The sequence below is a fragment of the Macaca thibetana genome, chromosome 4, assembly GCF_024542745.1.
Source record: "Macaca thibetana thibetana isolate TM-01 chromosome 4, ASM2454274v1, whole genome shotgun sequence".
NCBI lineage: Eukaryota > Metazoa > Chordata > Mammalia > Primates > Cercopithecidae > Macaca > Macaca thibetana.
Window position 1 is genome coordinate 109,185,365 of NC_065581.1, and position 17,178 is coordinate 109,202,542.

The window sequence follows — 17,178 nt, forward strand, 5'->3', positions numbered from 1 at the left end:
GCTGTCCCCTGGCCAGTCAGTTCACAATACAGTTTTATCTTTTCTTATCATCTGGTACCATCGCATTGGCTTCCGGGCGAGAAGCAAGCTCTGTGCTGGGTAACACTTCTGACCCGGAAGTCTTCACCTAGGTAGCAGGGATGCTTGGGGGACATGTAGAAGGTTCCAGAGAGTACCAGATGTTGTCCCATGTGGGGAATCCAGACTCCCCCCATGTCCTTGCTACAGAACAGGCTACCAATCCCTCTACTGAGAGTGGCTCAGCCGGCTTTAAAGGTGAGCCGACTTGGAGGCACAGCGGGCTTACAGGGTAGAGAGGAGCAGTGTGCTGGTGACCAGCTGGACTTCTCTCTCCTGCTGAGGCCGAACTACAGCAGGAGACTGCATCATCCCACCTTCCTCTTAGGACCTGGGAAGGCCTGGGAAGATCCCAGAGGTGAAAACAGAAGCTATGCATAGCATTTCCCAGCGGTCTCACCACGACATCTTTTCAGATCTTGATCCGCCCTGGATAGGAAACTTAAAAGGGAAGGTGATAAGCCAGAAGCTTTTAAAATTAGGAATGTGTTACTCAAAGCCTCCTTGGCTTTTGTATCACAGCCACCTTGAGGCGTTTTCATTAGGATTGCTCGTGAGGCTTGTGGAAATGCTGTCTGTGGTCTCCTGAGGAAAGGAAGTGTGTGTGTGTGTGTGTGTGTGTGTGTGTCTGTGTGTCTGTGTGTGTCTGTGTGTGTGTGTGAGAGAAAGAGAAGAGATAGTCTGAAGTTCAAAAGCACTGGCAGGAAATACCAAGTTCTATTTTTAAAAAATTAACTTTCAATAATTACAGCTGACATCCTATGAAGTAGGTAAATATAATTATCCCTTTTCTGATCAGAAAACTGGCACTGCAGAGTTCTTTTTCTTTTCTTTTCCTTCCTTCCTTTCTTTCTTTCTTTTTTTTTTTTTTTTTTTGAGACAGAGTCCCACTATGTTGCCTAGGCTGGAGTGCAATAGCATGATCTCAGCTCACTGCAACCTCCACCTCCTGGGTTCAAGCAATTCTCCTGCCTCAGCCTCCTGAGTAGCTGGGATTACAGGTATACGCCACTACCCCCGGCTAATTTTTGTATTTTTAGTAGAGGCGGGGTTTCACCATGTTGGCCAGGCTGGTCTCGAACTCCTGACCTCAGATGATTCATCTGCCTCGGCCTCTCAAAGTGCTGGGTACAGGCGTGAGCCACTGCGCCCAGCCTCAGATTTCTAATATTAGTGCTCTTCCCCATGATAAAGTGTCTGACTCTATAGAGCTCATCTGGGTCCGACTCCAGTCAGTAGAAATCTATTTTGAGAGCAAAGATTTTAGACCAAGGTCCTCTTTCAACTTATAAGTTTTAAAAAGGAAAAGTTTTTAATTGCATGTGTATTCTGATACAGGAATAATTGGAATGACAGAAAACCTTTTGGCCTCGGCAGGTCACATTGTGTGTTGTGTTGTCACTGTCCTGTGTCTGAGAGGTCGGGGGAGCTGAGCAAAGGGAGGGGGAACGGGGATCAAACAGGAAGGGAAACCGCAGACGCCCCTGCGGAAGGAATCTTCTGGAGAAAATCTCCTCCATGGGAAGGAGCTTAACAGTGTGAGGGAACTGCTCCCTGGCTTGCTAATGTTGAGGACAGCAAGACCCAGCCCCCTACTGTGCTCAAATGCTGCTGGAGCAGCTGCAGGCGAGAGTCAGATCCAGAAGCTTCCAGCCTGTGCCTCCAGCCTGGAGAACACATGTGCCTCCCTGCGCCGAGGGATGCCTAGGCCCCATTGCAGGTGCGCAGGGAGGGAAACCCCACTCCATCCTGACCCGCTTTCTAGTTTTCCCTTGGTGATCCTCAGAGGACACACAGCACTTATCAGAGAGACCCAGGTTGCCTGGCATGCCTCACCCTGTCCTTTCCTATTCTGTCTATTCCATCCTGGCTCTTATCAGGAGTCTGGCCCGTTCCTAACAGAAAAGCAGCTACCATGTATTGAGTCATCACCATGTTCCTAGCACTGTGCTGAGGGCTTTATCTAACAAACCTCACTGGATTAATTCTTGGCAGAGCTTCCATCTCTGTGTTTCCCTACATCGCCCCTGACCAGTGCATCCAAAGGATACCATGCGCTCATCCCCCTGGCTCTTCAAGACCCCCCAGATGACCACCACAGGGCTCCTTTGCTTTGATGAGTGCTTCCTTGTCTCAGAAAACGGCGCCATGCCCAGCCCGTAGGAAACTGGGGAGTCATCTTTGACTCTTCCCTCCTCGCAACCTCTATACCTGGCCCTCCAGGAAGTCCTATTGAGGCTAAAGACATCATTCTCTCTCTTAAAATTCCTCAGGCCTTCAGCCTCTTGTTTGTTTTCATCATTGCACTTATTAAAACTTGAAATTATTTTATCATTCTTTTGTTTTTTTTGAGACAGAGTTTCACTCTTGTCATCCAGGCAGGAGTACAATGGCACAATCTTGGCTCACTGCAACCTCCACCTCCCAGGTTCGAGTGATTCTCCTGCCTCAGCCCCCGGAGTACCTGGGGTTACAGGCACCTGCCACTACGCCGAGTGAATTTTTTGTATTTTTGTAGAGACAGGGTTTCACCATGTTGGCCAGGCTGGTCTCGACCTCCTGATCTCAGGTGATCCACCTGCCTTGGCCTCCCAAAGTGCTGGGATTATAGGCGTGAGCCACTGTGCCCAGTCAATCATTCTTGTTTTTGTTTTTGTGTTTGTTTTTGAGACAGGGTCTTGCTCTGTGGCCCAGGCTGGAGTGCAGTGGTACAATCTAGGTTCACTGCAATGTCCACTTCCTAGGCTCTGATGATCCTCCTGCCTCAGCCTCCTGAGTAGCTGGTATTACAGGCATGTACCACCACACTCAGCTAATTTTTTAAAACAAATTTTCATAGAGACAAGGTTTTGCTATGTTGCTCATGCTAGTCTTGAAGTCCTGGACTCAAGCAATCTACCTGCCATGGCCTCCCAAAATGCTGAGATTATAGGCATAAGCCACTGTGCCTGGCCCCATTTTATCCATTTCTTGGTCACTTTTCCTATTAGAATATACAAGACATGCATGTTGCTCATGCATTAAAACATATGTCCCATGAGTAACAGTCTGTGCTTGTTCATGAGCTATATTCCAGTGCCTCATCAATATTTGTTGAAGGTTGAATAAATGACCCACCTGGTACTCAGATTTTGTTCTGCCCCCTCTTCCCACTCCACCTCATCAACTCTTCAGCTCTCTTGCTTTTAGTGGAAACACTCCCACCAACGGCCTTCCTACCAGAGGAGAGATCAGACATCCTACAGAGACCTTTGGTCTGGTCCCCAGTTCCCCAACACCTCCCTGAGAACTGCAGCACCTGGAGCCCGAGGTGGAATTCCTGGGCTACCTTTTTGTCTACTCGATGCAGCCCAAGAATGAGAAAGGGCATCTGAGATTCCCTGGGTTTGACCATTTTTTATCAACAACTCATTCGTCATTTCCTCTTCCGGACTGCCCAGATATCTGGCCTCTCAGAAGAGGAAGTTTTGGCTGGGAACTTCCTCCAGCATGTGAAGGCCTTCCCCCTTCACCCAGCTCCTGGCCTATTCTGGCTCTGAGCCTCGGGTGCTCACACCTCCAGCTGTTGACCTGTCCTTCCCTCAGGTTGTGTCTGGGTGATCCCAGGCTGGAAGGTCCGTAGGTGCACAGACATGGGGCTCAGCTCCAGTCCCCCCAGCTTCCACTAGCCGAGACACAGGACAAGTTACCCTCCATTTCTAAATCCCACCAGCCTATGAGAGAGAACCCTCGCAGACCTGTTTTAAGGAGTAAGTGAGGAAACATATCTAAAATGCTATTAATATCTAAAAGGAATAAGAGCTATTCTTTTGTGTGTTTGTGCCACTAGCTGAGTTTGTGTGAGGAGGGTGGGGTGAGACACAGTGCCTTCTCTCACAGAAAAAGCCCCAGTCCTGGTGCCCTCCATCCTGAGCCCACTTTTGTAGAAGGCTGGTCTCTGGTGAGGTCAGTTACCCCAAAGTGGCCCACATCCCCCACTCGCCAGTTACTTTCCCCATTCTCTTCCCTAGTGGGGAGGGGATGAGGAATTGTTTCAGGGACCAATCATCTGGCACTTAACCCAAGAACTTCCATTCTGTTTTTGTGGGCACATTTTAAAAATGAGTCAAGGCCATTTGCATTTTTATTAAGGTCTTCTGAGGGATCGGCCAGCTCCCTGAGCCAGGGACTCTGTGAATTTCATGAGTAAGTCATGCTTGCCATACCCAGACTGTTGATAAGGACAGAGAGGAGGGCTGGTCCTGGGTTTTGGGTGAGTGACGTTGTGAGCAGATGACTTCCATAAAAATAAAAATTGAATTGAATCCCATTAAATTAGCATGCATCTTTCTTCAGATCTGACGCGGTCACTGCACCATCTTTCCCACACAAACATGTGGATTCTCTAAAGATGGTGGAAATCCCAAACCTAAAGTCGTCAGGAAGCAAGCGCGGGCAGCACAGCTGATGCGAAGGAGGAGCTGCGGACACAGCGGATCTGATTACTCCCAGGTGTGTGGCCCTGGGCCCTCTATTTCCCCTTCTCTCGTCCCACTTTCCACTTTCCAAATATTTCTCTGCACTAGAATGAGTAGATACAAGAGGAAAATGTGACATGTAAATCAGTAAAAAAAAAAAAAAAAAGATATATATATATAGACTCAAGGCAAGCTTTTCAGCATCCTCTAAGGATTCGAAATCCGTGTCCTCTCTGGGTCCCTAATATACAAGGAGGCTTTGTCCTGTGAAAGGAAAGGAAAAACCAGGGCTTCTTGAGGGTAAGAAGAGCTCCCTAGATGCAAACTGCTGCCAGGTGCCTCCTGACAGCCATGCTGAGAAACGGAAGTCCATGCAGAAACAGCAAGAAAGTGCAGAACGCTGCCTTTGCGCCACGCTTCGTGCAAACATGCCAATGGCTGCGTCTAAAATGGGCATTCGTTCCCTCACCATCAGTCCAAGACTTGTCACAGTCCTGGTAACGAATGCCTGAAATGGATCTGGCTTGAATGACACCTTTTCACTGGCATGATCCTGAGACAGTCAGGCAGTGGCTTACAGTCCCTCAGGTTCCCTGCAGGCTGTCCTCGACAGGCACGCTGGGCCTCCTGTCTGGGAAATCAGGGTCCCCTCCCCACCGTGCTTCAAGCCAGAGGTCCTTGTAATGCTAGGAAGTTTCTGTCCCCTCAAGGCCAATCTCCTCTGGGGCTTTTAAAAATCATAACAAGGTACTTGGAGCTCCCACACCACTTTCCATCTCAGCATCTGAAAGTTCCTTGAATGTGGTTCACGCCTGTAATTCCAGCACTTTGGGAGGCTGAGGCAGGAGGATGGCTTGGGCCCAATAGTTCAAGGCCAATCTGGGCGACAAAGGGAGACTCTGTCTCTACAAAAAGTAAAAAAATTAGCGGGCCATGGTGGTGCACACCTATAGTCCCTGTTGCTTGGGAGGCTGAGGTGGGAGGACTGCTCGAGGCCAGGAGGTCGAGGCTACAGTGAGCTGTGTTTGTGCCACTGCACTCCAGCCTGGGCAACAGAGTGAGACCCTGTCTCAAAAAAAAAAGAAAAATTAAAAATTTTTTTTCAAAAATTCCTTGTAAGTGGAAATTATTAAAACCAAGCCTCAGTAACTTAATTAACCCTGGTTGTCATTTAGGAGGAGGCAGTTTGTCACTCGCCTCTGTGATTCTGCCACAAGGTGTATTTTGGTTAAACATAAGGCCCAGCTAATGATTTTGTATTTTTTGTAGAAATGAGGTCTCTCTTTTCACCCAAGTTGGTCTCAAACTCCCGGCTTCAAGCAATCCCCCTGACTCGGGAGACTGAGGCAAGAGGGTTGCTTGAGCCCAGGAGGTGAAGGCTACAGTGAGTTGTGATTGCACCACTGCACTCAGGTCCGTGCAACAGAGTGAGACCCTGTCTCAAATATAGACATATATTAGGGACCACTATATATGTGCCTATACCAGGCACATTTTACCTCTGAAATTCAAAACTACTATAATAAAAGGGCTGTTACTGATCCTTACTTTAAAATTTTTTTTACTTCATTTTTATTTTCTTGTTTTTCAACTTTTTAATTTGAGACAGGGTTTTACTCTGTCACCCAGGCTGGAGTGTAGTGGCACAATCATGGCTCACTACAGCCTCGACCTCCTAGGCTCAGTATCCCCCGACTTCAGCCTCCTAAGTAGCTAGAACTACAGGCGTCTACCACCACGCCTGACTAATTTTTGCATTTTTTTATACTGACGGAGTTTTGACATATTGCCCAGGCTGGTTTTGAACTCCTGGGCTCAAGTGATCCGCTCACCTCGGCCTCCCAAAGTGCTAGGATTACAGGCATGAGCCACCGTGCCCGGCCCTTCCTTCTTTTTAATACGACTCTCATTATTGTAAAAATGGAATTTGAAACAATCATTAAAAAACATTAGGGAGGCCAGGCACAGTGGCTCACACCTGTAATCCCAGCATTTTGGAAGGCCAAGGCAGGTGGATCACTTGAGGTCAGGAGTTTGAGACCAGCCTGGCCAACATGGTGAAACCCCATCTCTACTAAAAAAATTCAAATTCAAAATTAGCCAGGCGTTGTGGCCCCCACTGGTAGTCCCAGCTACTCAAGAGACTAAGGCACAAGAATCGCTTGAACCCAGGAAGCAGAGGTTGCAGTGAGCTGAGATCACGACACCACACTCTAGCCTGGGTGACAAGAGCGAAACTCTGTCTCAAAAAAAAAAAAAAAACAAACAAAAACAACTTTAAGGAAATATTAAATAAAAAGCAATTCATTTCCTGAGACTTTAATAAGACATTTTCCTTTATTGGAAAACTTTCTCTACTTTGTCTCTTTCCCAGATGAATTTTAGTCAATAATTCACTTCTCCATCAAATGCTTCTCTATCCCTTACCACATGTAAAGAGCACTGCACGGAACACAAAGATCAAACTCATCTTTTGTCCCTACGAGTATCACAGTCGTGGACTCTCCAGTGGCCACAGATGGACTGCAGGAGGTGAGTGAGTTCTGAACAAAACCCAAGAGCCGGACACACCTTTGGGTCACACCCTCACTGCACTGTTCCAGCTGCCGCTGCACTGACTATTGACATTTACTGAAGATGCATTTTGTCACAGGCCATGAGCTGAGACTTCAAACGTATCCATCTGATATAATTCTCCCAACAACGCTGTGAGGGAGGCATTATCATTCTCTTCATTTTAGAGATGTGTAAAGAATTAAAATAACATGCCAGCCGGGCACGGTGGTTCACGCCTGTAATCTCACCATCTAGGGAGGCTGAGGCGGGCAGATCATCTGAACTCAGGACTTCGAGACCAGCCTGGGCAACATGGTGAGACCCCATCTCAACTAAAAATACAAAAATTAGCTGGGCATGGTGGTGGGTGCCTGTAGTCCCAGCTACTTGGGACTCTGAGGCACAGAATCATTTGAACCTAGGAGGCGGGGGTTGCAGTGAGCCGAGATGGTGCCACTGCACTCTGGCCTGGGCGACAGAGCCAGACTCCATCTGAAAAAAATAAAATAAAATAACATGCCATGGTCACAGAGCTCGTGATGGGAGAGGTGGATGTGAGACACAGTTTCATGTGGTGACTCCAAAGCCAGTCCTGTTCCTGCTTACAGACACCCACATAGTACCAGCTCTCCCAGCAATGCATGGAACTCACAATAGTGCTGCTCCCACCAACTCAGCACAGCCTCCTTGCAACAAAGCTGAACTCTAAGTGGTCTTTAAAATGTTCCTGGGGCCAGGCGCGGTGGCTCACGCATGTAATTGCAGCACTTTGGGAGGTCGAGGGGGGCGGATCACCTGAGGTCAGGAGTTCGAGACCAGCCTGACCAACGTGGTGAAACCCCATCTCTACTAAAAATACAAAAAAATTAGCCAGGCATGGTGGTGGGGGCGTGGTGGTGGGTGCCTGTAATTCCAACTACTCAGGAGGCTGAGGCAGGAGAATCGCTTGAACATGGGAGGCGGAGGTTGCAGTGAGCTGAGATCGTGCAATTGCACTCCAGCCTGGCCAACAAGAGTGAAACTCTGTCTCAAAAAACAAAAACAAAACCAAAACAAAACCCACAAATGTTCTTGGGCCAATGAGGAAGAAAACCAGTATACCATAAACCACTGAAACTGACCCAGTCGTGCCAAACAGCCGAATGAACTCATACGCCCTTTCATTTTTTCAGTGATCAACCATGGCTTCCTTCCTTTATCCTTCTGAACTCTATGCAAACAGACCTCCCCAGTGAGGTCTTCCCTCACCATCACATATGAAATATTAGCCATGGCACCCCCACTGCTGTCCATTTCATCCTCCCTGCCCGGCTCTGTTCTTTATGGCACTCACGTTCAACCAAAATATTACATGAATGTCACTGTCCTTCTCTTCCCACAAGATAAAAACCCCTATGAAAGCAGAGGCTTTGTTTTGTACATTGCTGTATTTCTGGTGCTAGACAGTGTCTGGCACAAATTAGATGTGATCTATTAAAAAAAATGGATACATTTTAAATGAACACAATTAAAACACCACGGATCCCAAAAATGTTGTAGAGCTCAGGGTTAAATAGACTCCTGCGGATGGTTGTAAAGTTCCTTTATTCTGCCAAAACTTTACATACCTCTTGAGCCTACATGAAAATTACAGTAAAGAAAGAAACAGGACATACAAACTATCTTTGTTATTTTTTAGGCCTTTGCCTACTTTGCACTTATGGGTTTTTTTGTTGTTGTTGAAGTGTTTTTTTGTTTTGTTTTGTTTTGTTTTTTTGAGACGGAGTTTTGCTCTTGTTGCCCAGGCTGGAGTGCAACGATGCAATCTCCGCTCACCGCAACCTCCGCCTCTGGGATTCAAGCGATCCTCCTGCCTCAGCCTCCCGAGTAGCTGGGACTACAGGTATATGCCACCCACGCCCGGCTAATTTTGTATTTTCAGTAGAGACAGGGTTTCTCCATGTTGGTCAGGCTGGTCTCGAACTCCCAACCTCAGGTGATCTGCCTGCCTCGGCCTCCCAAAGTGCTGGGATTACAAGCATGAGCCAACGCACCCGGACTGCACTTGTGGTTTAAATTCCTTTATGTCTGTCCAGATTCCTGTTAGCCCCCAAAATCCTGACTGATGTTTCACTGTAGGTTAAAATAATGAGAATTTCCAAACAGCAACAGAAGTTCTACCTTCTTCCGAGTACCTTCAGGAGACACAATGTCCTTAGCTAAAGAAAAATGGAAACCTCATTTGGTAGCATGCCAGCACCGTCTGCTTGGGGCTGTGATTATCCAGTGAACTAGTTGAACCTGTGGCTTAAACAGTCCCTTGCCACAGTTAATCCTTAAGACTTGCTATAAAACTGGGGGAGTAGAGGTTGGGGAAAACTGTGGTCACCTGAGTTCTAGTCCTGTTTTGCTTCTAACTGCCCACGTGGCTTTAAACAGTTCCTTTGACTGTTTCCTTATTCATAAACTCGATTCTTTGGTATTGGAGGGCTAGCAAGCTCTTATTGAATCAGACAAGAAGCCATGGCCCTCATCAAAGAAAATGTTAAATATGTTGAAGGTGTTTCCTATAATCTCAGAGCGTTCACTGTTAAGAACTCCTGGGGCTCCGGTGATGATCTAAGTTTCTTTCAGCTCTGACATTCTCTCTCTCTCTGATTCTAACACACCACCAATCTCCCCTTATTGTGCCACCATAAGAGACCACTCACCAAGAACAAAATGAGATAGACTTTCTATCTTTCCCCAAGTCTGAGTATAGGAGTCACATTCACCCCAGTGACGTGTGATCAGCCATGTACCCACCAAACTCATGAAATCAATCAGTCCTTGCCAAAGAGTCCACTTCCCAATACCCCTCAGATTTATCTACCAGGCAGATCCTGTTCACAAAGCCCTGGGCAGACCCACCCCACCCTGGAAAAACAGATGAACACAATAGCCTTATCTCTGAGTATAAGGTGGTAACATTCTTTCCAACAAGCTAGAAATAGATGAACAATTCAATTGTCTCAGGGAAAGAAACCACATCCCATGTGACAGAGAGCCTGGCTGTCACCTACTTGTTTTCGTTTCCATTAAACTGACCTCACTTAATCATTCGCAGTGTTTCCTTGCCTTTATTTTACCTTAGGGATGCATGATGGCTATCATTTCCCGAGTGCCCAGCCTGTGCCAAACCCATTACATGTAGTATTACTAACCACCTCATGTAAACATGGTTTTCATTATGCAGATGGGAAAACTGCCGGCACAACTGTCTTTATCACACAGAGAAACCAAGGCTGGGCAGGGTTAGATGACTTGCTCCAAATCACACAACCCACAGGAGGCCCAGCACTTCGAAACCTTTCCTTTCTTCCCTGTAGCCCAGGGATTCCCAAACTTGTTTGCATATTAGAATCCACCAGGAGAGCCTCTAAAACTCCCAATGCCCAGGGCACACTCTAGCAGTCATAATCTTTGCGGAAGGGACATAGGATTCAGGATTGTTGAAGCTTCCCAGGTGATTCTAATATGCAGACACGTTTGGGACCAACCCTGGAAGCAATGGCAAGCATCTTCAGCAACACACATTTACCAAATAATCCAAGTGGAAACCAAGGGCAAGGAATAAAGAAGCAGCAAACTGAAGACTGAGCTAAGAGGAGCTGAGGAGACGCACCTGAGTGAAGGAATGTGCTTTCTTTACGGGTGATGGAAGGAATTTGGTAAGAGAAGAAACTTCCTTGATGTAAGCACAGACAAATCCAATGGGATGCCGGTGTTTAGTGACTGTTTAAGGGATGAGCTAAAATACACTAACTGCATCTGTTCTCTTAAGTGGGTTTCCTTTTTGCTCTGTCCTTGGGAGGAGAGTGACTGTCGTTAATGTCAATTTATGTTAGAAGCTGGTGCTTTATGAACTGAGCTCTGTGCCTGGTGCTGCTGCGGCCCCCAGTCCAGCATGGTGAACCCTATGGGCATTAACCTAGACCCGGAGCACCTTAAGGTCCTGGTGGCCTTTGCAACAGCAAAGACTGTTAGGATTATATCCAGTAGAGCATTTACGTTAGTGCATTTAAAAAATGTATTCAAATTCCTGAAAAACTGGAGATCCATTGGAAAAACCTTAAGCCCCAACTATGCTAGAAAATAGTCTGTTGCTGTAATATCTTGGGGATCCTCAGCTCGAAGGTTTTGATGGTCTGATTGAGCATACTGAGGAATTATTACGTTTACTTGGAATTAAGTAGGATTTTAGTTGAATGGAAGGAACGTTATTGCTTGTGTCTTGACTGAAGTCAAAGAAACAATGATTAGCAAATGATTTGGGGGTGGTCATGCTTGTACTTATTCAAGTTAATAATCTGCTTTAAACAACATGTATTCTCTACAGTCTTCACATCTGGACAGAGATGTCTGGATTTCCAAAGGAAACCATAAATCTGACATTCCATTTAGTTAAATTCCTGTACTTAGATCTGATGTATCCTTCTGCCTGAGAAAAAGATAGCAGCTAATGCTGAATTAAATCCACAATTCTCCGATTATCTATTGGCTTTAGTTTCTCCTTTTGTATTTAATGATAACATCTTTCTAAGTCAGATACAACTAGACTGAAAACATTCAATCAACCCTACTTCTATGCAACTGTTCATTGTGACGGGGATCTGGGAAAACTAACATTGTTTCTGTGTACTGCTAAGATGGCCCCAGCAAAACCAAACCAAGTTCAGAAAAGAATAACTTTCTTTCTATCCCATTCTCTTGCCATAGTCTATCCTTATTCCATGAAATACACATTTTTTTTTTTTAATAAGAGATCTCTTGAGAAACTCTGAATTCTTTTGGTTTGATATAAATAGTTTCTTGTGTTCTGTCTGTAATTTTCCAAACGTTGTAAAGCCAAAGTCCTTGTGTTTGAAAGTATTTTGAGTTCCCCCACCCCCTTTACAGATGAAACGGGTCACTTCTCATGTTGAATTCAACGGCAGCATTCATGGATGGTGGGACCTGTATCCTTGCTAGAGTTTCAGGGTTTAGAAAAGAGGCGTTCACTAGTATATGTCAATATAATCTCTTGGTTCTCCAATCCAAATAAAACTATAAATGTGTTACTGGCTAGGAAACAGCAAAAGACTAAACAGTAAGAACTATTTTCTTTTTTATGATAGTGGCAAGTTGAGCTAATAAAGAACAAGTCATTTTTAGGAAAACTACTGATTTGCATCTGCCTCTGTGAGCTTCCTTTGCATTCATCTTGTGCTTAAGCTGCAGTACACACCCGTATTCCCATTGAACATGCACGTTCTACTGACGTGCTCAAGCATAATTTTAATGCACTGTTCCATCTCTGATCTCAAGCACCGCACTGTGTATTCAGTAAGCACTAGATACATACGTGTTGGATGAATGAAGGAATATTGGTATTTGGAGACAAATTTGCAAGATTCTAATAAAAAAAAACAAGCACAGGACCTGGAGTCAGTGTGAAGGAGGTGGGGCTTCGGTTGTGGCCACACCTGCCGTACATGAGGTGAGAACCTGGGAATCACTTTCTGGGGCACTGGAGCCCAGCTCGTGTTGCAGAACCCAGAGCTGGCCTCTTGGTCCCTGCGCTCTCCTGGCAGTCCCCAGCCAGGCCTCACCTTTGAGAGTTTTGCTTTTTTGTGGCCTAAGAGGATTCTAGTCACTCTGCTTATGGCCTCCAGTCCCATGCTATGTGTACTTGTGAGTGCACTCACATCACACAGGATAAAGAAAGCCCTTGGGCTGAGTGTGGTGGTTCATGTCTGTAATCCCAGCACTTTGGGAGGCCGAGGCGGGTGGACCACCTGTGGTCAGGAGTTCAAGACCAGCCTGGCCAACATGGTGAAACTCCATCTCTACTAAAAATACAAAAATTAGCCAGGCATGGTGGCAGGTGCCTGTAATCCCAGCTACTTGGGAGGCTGAGGCAGGAGAATTGCTTGAACCTGGGAGGTGGAGGTTGCAGTGAACCGAGATCACGCCATTGCACTCCAGCCTGGGCCACAGAGTGAGACTCCATTTAAAGAAAAAAAAAAAAAAAAAAGAAAACCCTCTAGCGCATGGACATTTCTGCACTCACATTACACAGGGGAAAGAAAGCCCGCAATTGCATGGACATTTCTGGCAAAAGTTACTTCCTTTTCCTCGTTAGCTTTTTCCTTTTCTGTTGTAATGAAAGGGTGGGAATGATGCTGTAAGAAGCAGGGAGGTCCCCCTTGCATTTCTGACTGCTGTGGCTCTTGGCCTGTGTGACACCGTGTGTGGGAACTTCTAAATATCAGTGCAACTCTCCACACAAGGTCCCTTGAGATACAAGATAACATTTGCCACAGTCTTCATAAAGCTTTGCAAAACATCTTTGCAATAGCAATTGCTTCCACTCAGTAATATTCTTCCCATCCCATGATCAAGCGGACAAAATTAACAAGAGGCATATTCAGGCTTTTTCCCAGTTGTGCAAGCTGAGAGTCACGGCCATCTGAAAGCCACATTTATTTCTAGCACTATGGATCCTTTAGTGGATTTTAAAATTTGCATTAATTTTATGAATGATATCTTTTTAGAAAATATATCTGAATACAGTACTTGAACTTGTAGTTTTAAAAGTTTGGACTAAAAATGCAAGTATATTTTTTCTAGTTTACAATCTTCTTTCCTAAGTCATCTACAATAATAGGCAATTGATTTATATCTTATAGGATTGAGAAATGATTTAGTTTTGAAATAATTAAGAATGGATGAAAATGAGCATCATTTTATTTCCTTATAGCTCACAGATAGAATATATTTCTATGATATTTAAAAAAGTTTTTGAAAGAGATGTGTGCCTCAGAAGAAATAAAAGGAGTAAATATAATATTTTTCACAGATACTAAAAGGTACAGAAAACATCTATAAAACAGTAACTATGAGCCAGTCTACACACTGTGCCAGTCTACACACTGCGCCAAGCTGCCTCTCTCTGTAACCTTTAAAGAGTCCTCCAAAGGAAAGCCCAGTTATAAAAATGATTGGATTTGATGCCACCACCATAGTCTGGAATGTTCTTCAATTTTCATACATAGATGCAGAAATAGTGGATTTGGGGAAATCATTAATAATGAATGAAAGGAGGCATTCTTCTAAAGCATCAAATTTCATGACTTTCTTAACTGCTTATACTTTAAAATCATTTAAAACACAAATTACTCTGGATAAAAGTAATCATCTATGTGTAATTCCTTTGCGGAGGCCATTCTGAAATAGTTTTCCCCCCCCATGAGGAATTTATTAACCACAAAGAAATTGCCTAAGACCACCCATCTCATTTGAATGAGATCTCTGTATTGGAATTCAAGTGAGAGGCCAGCATTTACTCACAAAGCCAAACAACCCCCATGGGGGATTCTTTCTAATTGTGCAAATACCAAATAGCTTCAGTTTGTCAAAGTCACTTAATACTGTTTTAAAAACCAGCTCGAAATGCTTCGAGTCCCTGGAGGACGGTGACTTTTGAAAGCTTTCCTTTGCCATGGACTGAAGCAGGGATGGAGTGGGGACTGTTCAATATTCATGCCGATTCACACAGAGAGCCTGTCCAGATGCTCAGGTCGAGGGGAGCAGGAGCTTCTGAAAAGGGAATTCATCCAGGGAACAAAAGCATCAACCTCTGCCCCTATTATGCTGCCTTGGGATTTTAAAAAGATTACTCTTCCAACAGATGGGCCTTCGTGTGCACCTGGTCATTGGAAAAGCACCTCCAGCTAAGTGCTGACTGCATATGCACCCAGTGCTGAAGGAATGATCCTCTTTTAACTTCATTTGCTATTCTATTTCTCCTCTCACCCTATCCACCGAAAAGAACCTCAGAAACTTCTATTTTTTTTCCCCATTTAATTTCCCAAATCATTTGCTCATATGTGCACAAGAATGGTGAAGTTAGTCACAAATCCATACTGTTCCTTTGTGGGAGGTGGGGGCTTGACGGGGTGGGAAGTGGGAGCTAGATGGATGTTTGCCAATTGCAGGTTTAGTTACAAAAGAATAGAAGGAAAGGGATCTTTTCTCATTGCCATATCAAATTTGGTACAGGTGCCAAGCAAGATCTAAGTTTCTACATAGGCTCACATGTCTGTGTTTCTTTGGAGCTGTTTTATTTCTTACTGCAGTATGATGGAATACATAAAACAATATTCCAACACTACCAGGCAGAGAATCAAACAAATAAAGATCCTATTGAAAAGCCTGTAATTGCCACTATATTACCTATAGCCTTCTCTAGTTTTCTACTTACTACTTGTCATAGAAAATACAATTATAATCAATTTAATAGAAAATCTGCTGTAAGGAGAAACTCAAGAAAGCTTAGATATAATCCTCAGGAATTAATTTTAATCCGTGTTATAGAATGCATATTCAAAAAGGCCTTGGCATTCAAAAATCTCTTGGCCTTTCAATAAATAAAAAGAGTGGTTGTTCAAATATAGAAAACAACAGTGAAAGGCTTCAACTATGAATGTATCTCTACATCTCTATACACACAGACTGCTCAGTTACTAGGCACAGACAGACCACAAAAGATGCACTAAGCTACACAGCAAAATAAATGACTAACAACCAAAATTAGTTTCAATTTTTATTATGAATGTCCAAAGTGACAGCATACTGTGAAAATGCTAGGTTCTCATTGATTAAATTTCAAGAGATCACAGACTACAGCATTCCAAGCACTTTAATTTTTGACAGAGCCAAAAACAAAGAAAAGAATGATAAAAATGTTCTTTTGGGTGTAAACAGTATTCATATTTGAGTTTTTGTATTTTTTTCTTCCCTGCAGGTATTGTGAACACTGATAATTTCCAAAACACAAATCCTGGTCTGGATACTTGCAGCAAACTTTTATAATCTCTGCCCGAAGAAGAAGCTAATAAGAAATGTACTTATAAAGTATGTTTATGATACCATGTGATATGTTTGTTCCTCCTCATTTCCTTATCTATCCCGCAAGGCTTCTTGTCTACCACCCGGGTACCTGCTGTTGGTAATTACAGGACAGGGAGGCTGAAGTCAAACACTCGGAAGACTGTACTGAATCCTGGATTTTCTGAAAGCTGCATTTACTTTTTTTTTTAATGAAAGCTTAAGATTTTCAGTGTTTGAAAAAGTTCAAGGAGATACCTAATGATAACGGATTAAAGCCACCAATCCAGAACTACACAGTCTACAGAGATTGTGTTCAAGAAAAAAAGCCTTGGTTTACTAAAGCTATGGTTCTAGTAATCTGTAGGTCCAACACAATATGACGTTTTTTTCTCCCCCCCGAAGGGTTTCCTTGCCATCTGTCCTTCCCGTCACTGGTACTGGATGATGCTACAGATGGAGTCTGTTGCCACTGATATTGCAATGAAATCTGGTCCTGTGGAAGTGGGTATCTCTTACAGATGCAATACTGTTCATCTGAGTGGATCCCCAAAAAGAACAATTATGAACTAGAAACTCATAGAGTTTGTGTTTAAAATTTATAAAATTAAACCTGCTCCAACAGGTAATACAGGGAGGCATGCTTGCAACCTCTGGATTCAATCAGAAACAATGCCTGAGAGCACAGAGCCTTCTCAATAGGTAACGGTGGGTTCCTTTTAACGCTTCCTTAAACAAGATCCGATGTGATGCACATTAGAACTTTGAAGCACGTCTGTCTCATTTATTTCTACAAGGCCTGGGACACAGGAAGCTGCCAGGACTTCATTCATCATCATCTTGCCTGTTGACAAAAGGAACAATAACTGGTCATCACTGGTCCATGGAATAACTTTTCCTAGTTTTTTCCAAGATCATTCCTAAAGAAAAGATGGTGTCAATACAACAGCAAATGTTTCAATGTTTGATGAATTTCTGTGCTCTAAAATGCCATGCCTTCTTCCAACAGAGCAGGAAGAACCATGTCATGCAGTGTTCATTGCTCTCCAAATGCCGGAATGGTTCAGGAGACAGCCCTGTCCTGGAAGTCAGCTGACCCAGGCTCCACACATGAATCTGCCAATAACTAACACAGTCACCTAAACTTGTTGGGCCTTGGTTCCTTCCCATGTAGACTAAAAGGCTTCAGTGGAGCATG

The 17,178-nt window shown here is 44.4% G+C and overlaps 1 protein-coding gene across 5 annotated transcripts in view; it reads right to left on the reverse strand.

Annotated features, from left to right (window-relative positions):
- Positions 1-17,178, reverse strand: part of SCAF8 (SR-related CTD associated factor 8) — a 227,983-nt gene that overhangs the window by 37,771 nt on the left and 173,034 nt on the right. For 3 of the 5 annotated variants that reach the window (XR_007724858.1, XR_007724855.1, XM_050786783.1), the window contains one exon: positions 924-16,824. The exons of the other annotated variants lie outside the window; for them this stretch is intronic. The gene's annotated coding sequence lies outside the window, so the exon portion shown is untranslated. Of the gene's footprint in view, positions 1-923; positions 16,825-17,178 lie in introns of those variants that run through there. 5 annotated transcript variants of the gene reach the window in all.